We start from the raw sequence: 13,717 nt of genomic DNA, 5'->3' as shown, positions 1-13,717 counted from the left end.
GATGTCTTGATTCACATTTCTCATATTTTTAGTGATAGGGTGCAATCCTCCATGTGGTTGTTAATAGTTTTCAAGTCTTTTGAGAAATATCCATTTGTATAATTTTATCATTTATCCATTACCTCTTGGTCTTTACCAGTGATTTGAAGGAAACTTTCATGTGGTCATTGTAATTTTCTTAAGAACTGTTCATTCATATCTTTTGACCAATTATCCACTGGGAAATGGTCCTTGGTCATATGTGTATTAATCCCCAATTAGTTTGGTTATCATATGACTGTGGAGCATTGGACCTGGAGTTAGGAAGACGAGTTCAAATTCAGCCTCAGACACATACTAGCTGCATGACTCTGGCCAAGTTCTTAAACTCTCTCAGCCTTAGTCTCTTCATCTGTAAAATGGGGGTGATAATATCATCTACCTCCCAGTGTTGTCAGGATCAAAGGAGCTAACATTTGCAAAGCTCTTATTAGGTGCACATAGTGCCTGGCACATAGTAGGTACTATATGGATACTTATTCTCCACACACACACACACACACACACACACACACACACACACACACCCTCATCGAACTCAATAACTTAGTATTTGATAAACCTGAAAATATTAATTCTCTAGGAAATAACTGTATTTGACAAGAATTGTTGAGAAGATGGGAAAGCAACGTGGCCAAAATTAGGGCTACACCAGCATCTTATACCATATGCTGCAATAAGCTCAAAATAGATATTTTAAGAATATTGACAATTGCATCCCTTCCCTCATTAGAAGAGAATATGCAATGAATAGGTAATGTATGAACTCTTAACCAAACTGAGGAAAAAGAAGATTACAGAGAACAAGAGAGAAAATTTCAATTATATCAAATGGAAAAGTGTTTGTGTCAACAAAAGTAAGGCAGGTAGGATAAGAAGGGAAGTAGATGACTAGAAACAAATCTGAGAATCATTCGTGTCAGATAAAGGTCTGATATCTAAGACGTATGGGCAACTCAGAGAAATGTATATGACCAGAAGTCATTCCCCAAGGGGAAGTGGTCAAAGCACATGAGCCAGCAGATCTCAAAAAATTGAATTGCAAGCTTATTAACAACCATATGGAAGCATATATTTGGTTATTAATAATAATAATACTTGGAAGGGTTGTGGATGGATGGGCACACCATGACACTGTTGACAGAACTGAGAATTGGTCTAACCATTCTGGAAAACAATTTGGAATTATGGGGAAGAGAAGGGAATAGGCAACCACTATGGAAGGGAATCAAGAAACTACTACATACCAGGCACTGTGCTAAGCATTTTATTAAGTGTTTATTAACATAAAAAATATAAATGATAATAAGATATAAATATTATCATATTTATTTATATGATCTCAAATGATCCTCATAACAACCTTGGGAAGTAGGGGCTATCATTATCTCCATATTACAGTTGAGGAAATTGAGACAGAGCTTAACTGACTTACTCACCCAGGGTCACGCAGCTAATAAGTATTTGAGGCTGGATTTGAACTCAGGTTTTCCTGACGCCAGGCCCAGGGCTCTATCCACTGTGACACCTAGCTGCCTCAGTTAAGAATTATGCTAAGAAATCGACTAAAATGTCTATATCCTTTGACCCAGAGATCCCATTGGCCAGGCATGTACACCATGGAGGTGAATGACAAAAAGAAAGCTCTCACATATGCCAAAATGTTTTTTATAACATTATTTGTAGTAGCAAAGAACTGAAAAAAAAGTGGATGCCCATTGATTGGGTATGGCTAAACCAATAGTGACACATGAATGCAACGGAACATAACTGTGCTGTAAGAAACAATGAATATGAAGAATTCAAAGAAGCCTAGGAAAACTTACATGAATGAATGAAAAGCAATGTGAGCAGAACCACGAAAACAATACATAAAATAAAAACAACAATGTAAAAAGAAACAACAAAATAATCCTAACAATGCTCTGAAATTATAACCAGTTTTGATCCCAAAGAAGAGACATGAAAAGGCACTTACATGCTACTTTTTTGCACAGGAAGGAACAGAGTAGGGGTTTTGGAACATTGCACATAATATCAGGCTTTGTAAGATATTGGATAGTTTTACTTAACTATTCTTCCCCCCTCCCTTTTATTTCCTGGGAAGGGGAAAAGGGAAAGGGTACAATGGAAAATGTAACAGATATGAAACCAAAGATATAAAAAAGAATTGTTAAAAAAGAATTCTCTCCCAGCCCATAGGGTTGCTTTGAGGGCCAACTAAGATCATGGATATAAGACTTTTTGTAACTCTAAAGTACAAATTGTGGCAGCAATCGCTAGAATTATTACTATTCAGATTTATACTCATTCCACTCATTCATTCATCAAACAGCAAATGTCTGCCTTGCTCACCCACTAAGCATAGAGCACCATACTAGGCACTGAGGGAGCTAAAAGGAGAAATAAGAGATGGTTCCTGCCCTTCATGGAGCTTATATGCTAGAAGGGGAGATAAGACAGATGATACAAATTAGAGTATGATAAGTGCGTGAGAGGAAGTGATGATAAAGTAGTGAGAAAAGAGCTCATCTCCGAGCCAGAAAGACCTGAATTCATGTCCCACTTCTGACATGTACTGGCTCTGTGGCCTAGGAAATTACCTAACCTCTTTGTGCTCTGGTCATTGGTCTGATAAGTTGCAGGGAAGGTCCACATCTCTACTGGTGAAAGGTGTAGGCATTCCCCGAAATCAACAAAATCAGAGGCCTGGATTTCCCCCCTCTCTTCCTCCCCCAAAATCTGTAAGAAGGCTACAAAGCACCTGAGGTTGGGCCTTGAAGATAGGTACGATACAATCTAATTGAATTCAGACAGTTTGTTAAACACAAACTGCTTGCAGGGCATTGTGTCCAGTGCTGCAGATTCAAAGACAAAGATGATACAGCCCCCACCCTCCAGAAGCTTATATTCTGCTGGGGGCAGAGAGAGGAGGTAACATGGAATAATTCTATCTTCCTACAAGGATGCCAACCTCGTAAGAAGGGAAGACTCTTCCACAAATACTCCTCTTGTGTTGCCTTTTTAGCAGTATAATGTGATGGAAAGAGCACCAAACTGGAGGCTACTACTAGGTGTAGTTTCCAGGGCTAACTTTAGGTGTGTGACATTAGTTAACATACCTGATCTATTAAAAGCTCGGTGTTTCATCAGTAAAATAAGATATTGGACTAGAAGATCTCTAAAGGTCCCTTCTAGCTGACACAGCAAGGCAGAGTGGGAAAGGCTTTGGATTCAGAGTCAGAGGTACTAGGTTAGAATCCTGGCTCTGCCACTCACTACGTGTTTAACTGTAGGCAAATCCCTACTCAGTTTTCTTATCCAAAGAAAGGATTGGACTAAATGACCCTGAAAGTCCTTTCCAGCTCTAACATTCAGTGTTCTAAGGTTATTCCCATCTCTAAAAACCTCCTTCTCAAATCCTTTCCAACTCTAGAGCTCTGTGATCCTATAGTTCAAGAATGCTTAGGTCATGTGAATTGCTGCCCTCCCCCACCCCAAATCCAGATAACAATTTGGAATTATGTAAGAAGAGTGTGTAAAGCAAGGCTTCTCAACCTGGGATATGCAGATCCCCAGGGAATAGAAATTTATCACTGGTGCTCTGGGAATATTTGGTAAATAACGATATAATCTTGATGAAATATTCCAAAAGTCATCATGTTAGTGAAAAAAAATGTGGATTGGAGACAGAACAACTTTATGATGCCAGAAAAAAATGGTTTGTACCAAATAAAGCTTTCTTTATGAAAATTAATCTTTATACTTTATTTCTTCTGTGCTTAGGTATGATAAACTTTAGAATTTATTCCCTTTCATTTTGAATAAGGGATATGAGGTTTCCTGAAAGCCAACTCATCGCCCCAAACACAGGGACCAAAGAAGTTTGCGAACTCCTGACCTACATTGTTGATACCAGGGGTGGGGAACTTGTGGCCTCAAGGCTCTAGGTCCCTGGGTGTGGCCTTTTGATTGAGTCCAAGGTTAACAGAATAAATCCTTTTATTAAGGGGATTTGTTCTGTGAAGTTTGAATTCAGTCAAAGGACCATACTTGAGGACCTAGAGGGCCACATGTGGCCTTCAGGCCACAAGTTCCCTATCCCTGGTTCATACCTTTAGCCCACTGATCCCACTACTAGGCAGGACCCCCAGGGAGGTCAAAGACAGAAATGAGGTCCCAATGTATCCCAAAATATTACAAAAGTATTCTTTGTGCTAGCAAAGAATTAGAATTTCATGGGTACCCACAGATTGGGGAATGGCTGAACAAAGTGTAGTGTAATGAACATAATGGAATGTCATTGTAAAGTAAGAAATAAGGAATATGAGGAATTCAGAGAAACATGAAGAATTAATCAATCAAGAAACATAGACTAAGTGCTGATGGGCCCCTCCTTCCCACCCTTTCATAGGACCAGGAGTCAGCAGGGGCCCCCAGTGAGTCACCAGGCACATTGAGTAAGACAGGGGCCTGTGGCAGAGAATGGGCCATAATTATACCGTCGTCACCAAGGGGTAACTGACCCTGCCTCAAGAAAGTTATACTCTCATAGCCATTAAAGCTTAAAATGGCACTAAGACTTTTGGGACACTTGGTATACATATGAAATGCAAAAGTGATTTAGGTGAGGAGGGCACCAGAAACTGGAGGGGGGGAGAAGTCAGGAAAGGCCTCATGTACAAGGTAGTACTTGAGATGAGTTTTGAAGGAAGCTTAGCATTCTGAGAGGCAGAGATGATGAGAGAGTACATTCCAGGCATGGAAGAAAGCCTGTGTACAAGGCAAAGAGATGAGAAGTGGATTTGCTATGTATGAGGAATAGTAATGAGCCAGTTTGACAGGACCAAAGAGTGTGTGAAAGGGAGTAAAGCTGCAAAGGTAGAATAGGGCAATTATGAAGGAATTTAAATACCAAACAGAAGAGTTTATATTTGATACTAGAGGTAATAGGGTGATGAGAACCTGATATAAGGGGGGGCATATGAAAGAGAAGAGGAAAGATACAAATATTGTGGAGGAAGAAATGACAAAAATTTGGCAACCGATTGGATATGTGTGATAAAGGAAAGTAATGAATTGAGGATGGAACCAAAGTTGAGAACTGATGTGATTGGGAGGTTGATGGTGCCCTGGACTGTAATAAGGACATTCAAAAAGGGGGTAGGCATTGGGTGGGGTGGGGGGGAAGAAAGAGAGTCTTGTTTTAGATACAATGAGTCTCAGATGCCTTTAGAACACTCCAGTTGAAATGTCCCATAGGCAGTTGCTAGCGTAGGATTGGAGTTCAGGAAAGAGATTAGGCTTGAATTAAGCTTAAGGAGTCTTCATAACAATGATCTTTGAAACCATGGGAGTTGATAAGCGCAAAAAGTAAGAGCACAGAGAATCCCTTGAAGGGGATGTTGTTTTTTTTTTTTTTAATAAGTAGAAGCCATTAAAAGGGGGAAAAAAAGAAAAGCAAAGAACTAGAATCTAAAGTGTTGCCCATTGACTGTGGAAATGATTTAACAAACTATGGTATGTAAATGGAATAGAATCTGATTGTGCTGTAAGAAGTAACAAAAGAACCCTGGGTAACATGATCTAATGCAGAGTAAAGTGAGTAGGATCAAGAGAACAATTTACCCAAGTTCAAAAAGATTGTAAAGAAAAACAACTCTGAATGACTTAACAACTCTGAGCAATGCGATGACTAACTATGACTCCAGAGCTTCAATGAGGAAGCTTGTTACCCACCTCCTGTCAGAGGTGATGGACTTAAGATACAGAAAAACACATATATTTGGGGACATGGCTAAGGGGTGGTTTTATTTTGTTTTACTATGCTTAAATGTTTCAAAGGATTTCTTTCTCATTGGGAGAAGAGGGAAGGGTCAAGCAATAGTGATGCCCCCCAAGAGTGTACCCATGACACATTACAAAAAATGCATAGATGCAAACAGAAAAGAAAGTCAGGAGGAAGCATAGATAAGCAAGATAGCTTTGAAATTTACTGTCTACATTTTTTAGTATTTTTTTTTTAAAGAGTAAACAGGATGAAAGAGATTCAGGGTTTTATGCAATGCTCTTCTCACGTTCTGTTTTGTCTATGGTAAATACTCTTTTTTTTGGTGTGAAAGTTCAGAATAAAAGTTTTTTTAAAGAAAAAAGAGTGAATTGTAAAGTTTGGTTGTATTTTAAAGTAAATTACTTTAATTATTTATGAATTTTTGTAGTGTAACAGAATTTTCTGATAGTAAATTCTATTTTGGGGTATGGTTCTATGCGTGAGTGCGTATATGTATGTGTGTGTGTATGTGTATGTGGGTGTATGTGTGTGTATATGTATACTAGAATACATCCAAGTTGAAAGTCCAAAATGACTCTTTACATTTTGTTATCAAATTGAAAAAGGTAACTTTTCAATGACTCATTTTATTAAAGATAGCATTCAAGTGAATTTACTAGTAAAATTTGGGGATGAATAAAAAAATTAAACAGAAGAAAATAGAAGGAAGTTCAGAAGGAGACACAGATAAGGAGGGCAAGGTTGGAAGTACCATGCTAAATCTGAAATATCAAAAGTAAAAATAAAAGAAACCCAAATTGTAGGCAGTTGGAAATCCATGGCTCCATATGCACTCTCCCTTTTCTGCTCTTTGCATGTGGAAATGTTTGTGTTGATTTTTATCAAGTTCATAATTCTAAAAAGAACAGTTTTTATTTATTTTAACTTTCAAATTTTTATTTATTTATTTTTGGTGAGGCAATCAGGGTTAAATGACTTGCCCAGGGCTACACAGCTAGTAAGTATCAAGTGTCTATGGCCAGATTAGAACTAAGGTCCTCCTGACTCCAGGGCTGGTTCTGTAGTCACTGTACCACCTAAGTGCCCCTAAAGGACAGTTTTTAAAAGAAAACAAAGGAGTCCAGGGCAGAGCTTTGGGAGTCACCCACAGTTAGAGGGTGGGATATAGGTGATGATCCAGCAAAGGAGATGGACAGGGAGGGAGAGAAGATTTTTATATATGAATGCAGAGTAAAGTAAGCAGAACCAGAAGATACACAGTGACCACACCTGCACAAGTGGAAAAAATCTCTCAAAATGAATCCGAGCCCTGAGTAACTGAAAAAGCAATAATGATCCCAGAGAACGGACAAGGAAATATACCTCCTTCCTCTCAGTGGAGAGGTAGAAGGTTGTGAAGGCAGAACGCCACAGGTATATTGTCAGGCACAGTCACTATGTTGGTTATTTTTGCTTAACTGGTTTTCTTTGCTATGAAATCCAGAAAGGATATAAAAATAAAAGGCAAAAATAAAACTTATTGCTTATTTTTTTTTCAAAGAATGCCTGGCTCACTCTTATGTTATGTCTCAACTGTTCACGTTGAGGAAACCTTCTTCCTGTAGCCTACCTTCCCCACAAAAAGAAAAAGGTTACCCACCTCTTACTCACTCAGACATTCCTGTGTCTGCCATCAACTGGCAGTGAGCTCAGGGTCTTCTCTGGAGACCTGTGATCCACACCTGTATTTCTTACACTTATCCATCAAAAAATGGTTTTCATCCTCTGTTGCTGAGGCAGAGATGTCAAAAGGAGTCCACCACCCTGTGGAAATGAGATTCTAATAGATCCAAACATTTCTCAACTCAGTGGGCTGAAGGCAGCAAAGCCGTGTGGTGCCAACTCTGTAGCTCATCCTCCCTGACATGAAACCTATTATGAGCTTAGTGCTGTCATCAGAGCAGAAAAAGAGCCGCATCTCAAAGGCAGCAAGGTCTTTCTCTTAATATATGTGGGACTGCACACCGGAGCTTGCTCCTCAAAACCTTATGTGGGGGTTCACGGCCTTTTTTTCAAGCTGGAGGGAGCCAGTAAGACTGTCTCAAGTCACGGCCGCTCAGTGATGAAAATACGCCTTAAAAAATACAGATCAACAGTGAATTTAGAAACAGAAGCTTGGGTCAGATTCTTAGTTAGTGAAATACCTGTATATTTTCATGTTGACTGGGCCACACTCTTTGCAGATTATGCATGGCTGTTGTCTCTTGCTGACCTTTGAAAATAAGCCTATAAATCTTATGCTGAGAAAAAATAGTCATTTCCAAAGCACTTGAAATTTAGCAGATTTACCAAGACAAAAATCCATTCGTTTTCAAATAATTCAGAGTTCCCACGTACTGCTTATGTCACTGACATAGTTGGAACCAGAAAAAGGAAAACAAGAGACTGAAAAATCCAAGAAAGAGGAAATGGAGTCAAAACTTTCTTCTCCCCATCTCAACCCCCTCAAGAAAAATCATAACCCTCTTATCCAAATCAAACATTTGTTTTAATTTATTTATATTCATTTTGTCTATTTATATTTTGCTAAAGCGGTGTGATTACTACAATATTATACAATATTATATCATATGAAGATCTATAGTTCCATGCACTATCCTTTTTTCTTTTGAGTTGCTTCTTTTGGGGGTGTAGTGAAATGTTCAAGTTTGCTAATATTTGTAAAATTCATCAAAAAAAATTTAAATAAAAGTTAAGTATGTTATGAGGCCTGCTCTCACTCCAGAAGGTGGAAAAACAGCCCAACACTCTAAAATGAACTAGGCCACTTAGCAAAGTAAGATAACCATAATTGCAGGCTCTTAAGCAGGGCAAGTTGGTCACTTCTCAGGAATTTTGTGGTAATTAAGTTCCATATCATCTCTGGTCCTGGTATTCTATGGGACTGGGGTTCAGGAAAGGCTTCCGGTTGACCTACCTGGACTTTTTCCTACCCACCCCTCTCCCATGTGTCTCTATTGTGAAGTAAGTTCAGTCACTATTTACTATTATTCTTCCACTGAATCCAGGGCCATCTTTAGTTGTCCTTATTGATATCTGGTCACTGCACCCAGATGGCCCTGGAGGAGAAAGTGAGGTTGCTGATCTTGCACAGCCCTCCCTCATTCAAATCAAAGTCAACTGCAGGTCATATCATCATCTCTCTGACATCATGGTCCTCTTTGAGAATGAAGGACAAACATGAGTTCAGTCAGTAATTATAGATAAGAAAACTCAGAGAAATATGATCAAAGTCTAGCAATAATAGTGTTATCTTAAAAATTACCTAAGGATCAATTGATTTTTTGATGTCCAGAAGGACATCAAATGACCATCAATTTTCTTTGCTCACAGAGACCCCTCTATCGTGGTGTGCTGCCTTTTACCTCAGAGAGCAAATGTCTACTCAAGAAAACCTGCCTAAGCCACTGATTGGCTGTTAGGGCAAAGGAGTCATATGACCAATGATGGCAAAGTACCCCCTCATGTTCCTTACATTCACACAAATCATGGGGTTTTCTGGGTCCATCTACTCAGTGAATCAATGACCTCACAGAAATCCCAGCATTACCTATTGGTGGTAGTGCTCAGTCATTGCTGCCACCATGGCAGATGCTGCCACCCTTCTAGTGCTCCTGGAAGGTCCCCTCCTCGTGATTTCTAGATGCAGTAGTGCTATCCGGGTAACCATGATCTCTGTCCCATATACAAGGCACATGCCCTGTCCTTGGAATCTGGGAATATCTTTCTGCCAATATAAGAATTTTTCATGATTATAGACCCTTGTGCTACTGGGGAGGTAGGTATGGGGGTATTTATGAGGGGAGAACTACACGACTGGTGACCACTACCTGTGAATGCCCCTGAAGTGACAGTTTTCTGAAGTAGAGAACATAATAAAAAGAAGTCATAGCGTGCAAGTTTTTCAGAGGGCTAATTTTCCCAAAGGCCTGGCCAAACTGGATGGGAAGGAAAAAGAAAGGAAATCGAGTAGAAATAAACATGGTTTGGCCACAAAGTCAGATAAAGAGACACAAGAGCATAATAGTCACCCACGGACAACCTAAACTTAAGATAACAAGCAAGGAAAAACTCTACCTGGCAGAACAAAACCACAGCCCTCATTAGGAAGGCCCCGCCAGGCCTTGAGAGGCAGGCAGCCGAGTTAACACACCTGTTTCCTGTCTTCACTTTCAAGGAAGGCCAGATCACCAGACCTCTGAATCAATTGACAAAAATAGAAAGAGACAATTTTTAGGGAAGGAAATAATCCCTTTCTTTACTCTCTAGCCCCCTCTCTCCTTAAACACAAAACAGAACCAAACAGCTGAGGTATAAGAGAAGTGGCAAGTGCCTTGGAATGGGAGCCAGGAGACTATGTTCTACTTCCAGCTCTGCTATTAACTAGCTGGGGAACATTAATCAATCAGTCAACAAGATCTATTAAACACTTATTAACAATAGCTCCCATTTCTATAGCATTTTAAGTTTTATAAAGTACTATACACATATTATCACATTCGATCCTTACAATAATACTGTTGGGGAGGTGCTATTATTATTGCCATTTTACAGATGTGGAAACCAAGGCTGAGGATAGTTCCCCTCTGTTGATTATTTCCAATTGACACTGTCTATAGCTTGTTCGTATATAGGTGTCTGCATGTTGTCTCTCCCAGTAGACTGTGAGCTACTTGAAAGCAGGGATTGTCTTGTGCCTCTTTTTGTAACCTCTGTGCCTGGTACACAGTAGGCAGTTAATGAGTATGTATGGACTGACTGACTGGATTGACTTGAGTCCCATTAAGTGTCTGAGGCAGGATTTCAACTCACATCTTTCTTATTCCAGGTCCAGGACTCTACCCATTATGTTACCTACCTATTATGGGCTGGGTACTATGCATGCTAAGTCCTGGGTAGACGTAGATCAAAATGAAAACGTCTTTGCCATTAAAGAGCTTGTGGTTTTGGGGGTGGTACAATTTTGGCATATAAAATAAGTACAAGCTACGTTTGGGGCTTTCCCTTCCTGGGACTCAGTTTCCTTATTTGTAAATGGAGGGGCTTAAACTAAATGGCCACTAAGGTTCTTTCTTGCTTGAATGTCTTGTGGTTCTAGTTCCAGCACTGTTACTAACTAGTCATGTGACCTTGAAAAAGTCACTCTCCCCACTGAACCTCAACTTCTTCAGTCATAAAAGAAAGCTTTGTGATTTCAACATCTACCTCTGCTCTAAAATTCTGATTTACCAAACCACTGAATTAATTTGAATTGAACGATTAAAACAGAATATCCTAGCTTCTACTGCTATATATGGCCGATAAGGTCATCCTCCAAAAAATGTCTTATCAGGGGAGGAGGTGAGCCAGAATTCCTCAAGGTTATGCCAGGGAAATGCAAACTTTGGCAGGTCAGATCAAGTAGACTAGGTTTTAAGAAAAGACTCTTGACAGACTACCCAGGGATCTGTTCCCAGCCTTGCTAGTACAGAGAGAGGGTGGTCACTGAAGGGTCAGCCACAAAAGAGATGCTGCCCATCTCTAAAGGGGCTGAGGGATGGATCTGGGTCTGTAGGATGAGTACAACCCCTGAGGCTCCTGGGAAATCCCACAGCCACAAAGTATTCAAGTCTGTGCTACATTCAGTAACTCAACAAGTGTTATGTTATGCACCAACTCTGTGCCAGTCCCTGAGGATACAAAGACAATGTGGACACAGTCCCTATTCTCAAGGAGTTTACTTTGTACTGGATGATAAAACTTGTTCACAAGTAAGTAACAGAAAGTAATTTCAGGGAGAGTGTTCTAGTAACTGGGGTGTAGGAGGGATTGGGAAAATCCTCTTGTAGGAAGCAGCACTGGGTTTTGAAGGAAGCTGATTATTCTAAGAAGTAGATATAAGTAGGGAATGCATTCTAGATACAGGGATCCACTTATGAAAAAGCATGTAAGTGAGAGATGAGGAATAACGCACAGACCAGTTTGACTAGAACAGAGAATATGAATGAGGAGGTGGCCAGGTAGTACAGCTAATGGAACCCAAGACTTGGAGCGTGAATTCAAACGCTGCCTCAGAGAATAGTTGTGTGAACTTGGGCAAGTGACTTAACTGCTCTGCTTTCCTCAACTGTAACATGCAGATGCGAATAGCATCTACTTCACAGGATCAAATAAGTTGAAATATGTAAAGTAGTCTGCAAATCTTAAAGTGATATATAAATGAGAAGAAAGAAGTAGAAGAGGAGGAGGAGGAGAAACGAGACTGTAAAGGTAGATGCGAGTCGGATAGTAAATGTATTTAAATGCCAAACTGAAAAGTTTTAAAATTTTATCTTAGAGGCAATATGGCAATTTGGGGGCAGAGGAGCAACATGGTCAGATGTGAGTTTTAGAATATCAGTTTCTCAGCTTATGGAGGATGAAATGCTGAGGGAAGAGACTAGATGTAGAGAGACCACTTAGGAGGTGATAGTCCAGCTAAGATGTGATAAGGATCTGGAGTAGGATGGTGGTTATGGGAGTGGAGAGAAGAAGACAGATGTGAGAGATATGGAGGTAGAATTAATAAGACTTGGCTTTGATGGGGGATATGTGGGGGAAGGAATGGCTAAGGATGACTCCAAGGTTGTGAACCTGAGTGACTGGATGGATGGAGGTGCTCTCACAGAAATAAAGAAGTTTAGAGGAAGGGTAGGTTTAAGATTGCTATGGTGAGTTTGAGAAGCCTATCAAACATTCAGATGGAGATGTCCAACAGGTAGTTGGTAATATGGGACTAGAGCTCAGGAGGGACCTTATAGTTGGCAATATATATCTATGTTGCTGTCGTTTAGTTGTTTGATCCAGTGCAGCACCACCTAGCTTCCCAATATCCCCCATATCTATATCATTATCTATCTATCTATCTATCATCTACCTACCTACCTACCTATCTGTCTATGTATCTCTATGTATCTGTCTACGTACATCTATCTATGTATCTCTCTATTTGTCTATCTATTTATCTATGTATCTCTCTATGTATTTCTCTATCTGTCTGTCTGTCTGTCTATCTATCTACCTACCTACCTCTCCATCTATGTATCTCTCTATCTGTCTATGCATCTATGTATCTATGTTCTATCTATGTATCTATCTCTCTATCTACATATCTCTCTGTCTAAATATGTATCTCTCTCTGTGTCTGTCTATCTATTTATGTATCTCTCTATTTATGTATCTATCTGTACAGAATCATCTGCATAGAGATGATAGGTAAACCCATAGGAACTGCTAAGATCACTAAAAGAAAGGATACAGGGAGAAGCACTCAGGACAGAGCCCTGTGGGCCACCCACATTTAAGAGCAGAGACTGAGAAGGAAGGCAGTGTCCCAGCAGCCAAGGGAGAAGAGAAGATCCAGGAAGAGGGGATGATCTACAATGTCCAAAGCTGCCAAGAAGCCGAGAAGAATGAGGCCTAAGAAAAGGCCATTGGATTTAGCACTACAGAGATCATTGGAATGATCTGGGAAAGCAGTCTCAGTTCACTGATGGGGCAAGATGTCAGACTGTATGGAGTGGGGGGTGGGAGAGGTGGTCAATGGACACAATGGGTGTAGACAACCCTTGCTAGGAGTTTGGCTGTGAAAGGGATGCAGCTTGAAGAGATGGCAGAGTTAAGTGAAGGATTTTTTTAGGGATATTTGTAGACAGTAGGACAAGAGCCTATGGATAAGGAGATAATGAAGATGAAAGAAAAGAGGGGTAAATGACATTGATCTGCCTTGGTTTTCTTCCTTTGGTAGGATTAGTTTAATGTAGTTTTGCTTCCCATTCTTATGAAAAATAAAAGGGCTGTCGTAACATATATGAAATAAGCAAGCATATG

At 39.9% G+C, this 13,717-nt stretch overlaps 1 protein-coding gene across 1 annotated transcript in view; it reads right to left on the bottom strand.

Annotated features, from left to right (window-relative positions):
* The window catches only part of ZC3H12B (zinc finger CCCH-type containing 12B), a 66,346-nt gene extending 53,238 nt beyond the window's left edge, over positions 1-13,108 (bottom strand). The window contains exon 1 of the mRNA XM_072626722.1: positions 7,470-13,108. The gene's annotated coding sequence lies outside the window, so the exon portion shown is untranslated. The remainder of the gene's footprint in view (positions 1-7,469) is intronic.
* Between the last annotated feature and the right edge of the window lie 609 nt (positions 13,109-13,717).

Source organism: Notamacropus eugenii, chromosome X, assembly GCF_028372415.1.
Source record: "Notamacropus eugenii isolate mMacEug1 chromosome X, mMacEug1.pri_v2, whole genome shotgun sequence".
Classification (NCBI taxonomy): Eukaryota; Metazoa; Chordata; class Mammalia; order Diprotodontia; family Macropodidae; genus Notamacropus; species Notamacropus eugenii.
This window is presented reverse-complemented; position numbering and strand designations above follow the sequence as displayed.